Source organism: Salvelinus fontinalis, chromosome 36, assembly GCF_029448725.1.
Source record: "Salvelinus fontinalis isolate EN_2023a chromosome 36, ASM2944872v1, whole genome shotgun sequence".
NCBI lineage: Eukaryota > Metazoa > Chordata > Actinopteri > Salmoniformes > Salmonidae > Salvelinus > Salvelinus fontinalis.
In genome coordinates, this window is record NC_074700.1 from 32,581,272 (window position 1) to 32,583,998 (window position 2,727).

Here is a 2,727-nt window from a genome sequence, read left to right on the forward strand (position 1 = left end):
AGGTGCTGCTGTAGGCACTCATTGGTTGGTGACAGAAGCACCAGATCATAAGCAAACAGTAGACATTTGACTTCAGATTCTAGCAGGGTGAAGCCGGGTACTGCAGACTGTTCTAGCGCCCTCGCCAATTCGTGAATATAAAATCAGCAAAAAAAGAAACGTAAATGTTCACTGCGTTTATTTTCAGCAAACTTAACATGTGTAAATATTTTTATGAACAAGATTCAACAACTGAGACATAAAACGGAACAAGTTCCACAGACATGTGACTAACAAAAATTTCAATAATGTGTCCCTGAACAAAGGGGGGGTCAACATCAAAAGTAACAGTCAGTATCTGGTGTGGCCACCAGCTGCATTAAGTACTGCAGTGCATCTCCTCCTCATGGACTGCACCGGATTTGTCAGTTCTTGCTGTGAGATGCTACCAACTCCTCCGCCAAGGTACCTGCAAGTTCCCGGACATTTCTGGGGGGAATTGCCCTAGCCCTCACCCTCCGATCTAACAGGTCCTAGACATGCTCAATGGAATTGAGATCCGGGCTCTTCGCTGGCCATGGCAGAACAAGGACATTCCTGTCTTGCAGGAAATCACGCACAGAACGAGCAGTATGGATGGTGGCATTGTCATGCTGGAGGGTCATGTCAGGATGAGCCTGCAGGAAGGGTACAACATGAGGGATGAGGATGTCTTCCCTGTAACGCACAGCGTTTAGATTGCCTGCAACGACAACAAGCTCAGTCCGATGATGCTGTGACACACCGCCCCAGACCATGACGGACCCTCCACCTCCAAAATCGATCCCGCTCCAGAGTACAGGCCTCGGTGTAACGCTCATTCCTTCGACGATAAACGTGACTCCGACCATCACCCCTGGTGAGACAAAACCGCGACTCATCACTGAAGAGCACTTTTTTTCCAGTCCTGTCTGGTCCAGCGACAGTAGGTTTGTTTCCAAAGGCGACGTTGTTGCCGGTGATGTCTGGTGAGGACCTGCCTTACAACAGGCTTACAAGCCCTCAGTCCAGCCTCTCTCAGCCTATTGTGGACAGTCTGAGCACTGATGGAGGGATTGTGCGTTCCTGGTGTAACTTGGGCAGTTGTTGTTGCAATCCTGTACCTGTCCCGCAGGTGTGATGTTCAGATGCACCGATCCTGTGCAGGTGTTGTTAACCCTGGTCTGCTGTCCTAGACATCTCACAGTATGGATATTGCAATTTATTGACCTGGCCACATCTGGAGTCCTCATGCCTCCTTACAGCATGCCCAGGGCATGTACACGCAGATGAGCAGGGACCCTGGGCATCTTTCTTTTGGTGATATTCAGAGTCAGTAGAAAGGCCTCTTTAGTGTCCTAGGTTTTCATAACTTTGACCTTAATTGCCTACCGTCTGTAAGCTGTAAGTGTCTTAACGACCGTTCCACAGGTGCATGTTCATTAATTGTTTATGGTTCATTGAACAAGCATGGTAAACAGTGTTTAAACCCTTTACAATGAAGATCTGTGAAGTTATTTGGATTTTTACTAATTATCTTTGAAAGACAGGGTCCTGAAAAAGGGACATTTCTTTTATTGGTGAATTTATATGTTGAAGACCCTCGATCCTGACTAGTCTCCCAGTTCCTGCAGCTGAAAAAAATCCCCAGGGCATGATGCTGCCACCACAATGCTTCACCGTAGGGATGATATTGGCCAGGTGATGAGCGGTGCCAGGTTTCCTCTAGACACGAAGCTTGGCATTCAATCTTGGTTTCATCAGACCAGAGAATCTTGATTCTCATGGTCTGATTGTCCTTTAGGTGCCTTTCGGCAAATTCCAAGCGGGCTGTCATGTGCCTTTTACTGAGGAGTGGCTTCTGTCTGGCCGCTCTACCATAAAGTCCTGATTGGTAGAGTGCTGCAGAGATGGTTGTCCATCTCCACAGAGGAACTCTGGAGCTCTGTCAGAGTGACCCTCATAAAGTAAAAGTAAAAGTGAAATTCACCCAGTGAAATACTACTTGAGTAAAAGTCTAAAAGTATTTGGTTTTAAATATACTTAAGTATCAAAAGTAAATGTTTATTGCTAAAATATAATTAAGTATCAAAAGTATAAATCATTTCAGATTCCTTATATTAAGCAAACCAGATGGCACCATTTTCTATTTCACAAGGTGCACCTATGTACTGATCATGCTGTTTAATCAGTTTCTTGATATGCCACACCTGTCATCTGGATGAATTATCTTGACAAAGAAGATATTCTTACTAACAGGGATTTAAACAAATGTGGACATATATATTTTTGACGTTTGTTCTTTGTTGTATGTCCACAAAGATTAGAGAAGAGGTTGATCCACACATTTCCATTTTGGATAGATAACTCTTCGTGTTGTTTGTTTAGTGTTTTCCTATTTTCCCAGAAGTGGTTCGATTCTATGGATTCTTCAATTACATTGAGCTGATTTCTGACGTGCTGTTCCTTCTTTTTCCGTAGTGTATTTCTGTATTGTTTTAGTGATTCACCATAGTGAAGGTGTAGACTCAGGTTTTACTGGTCTCTATGTTTTTGGTTGGACAGGTTTCTTAATTTCGTTGTTAGATTTTTGCATTCTTCATCAAACCATTTGTCATTGTTGTTCATTTTCTTAGGTTGTCTGCTTGACATTTTAAAATTTGATAGGAAAGCAGAGAGGTTAAATATATTGTTTAGGCTTTCTACTGCCAAGTTTACGCCTTCACTATT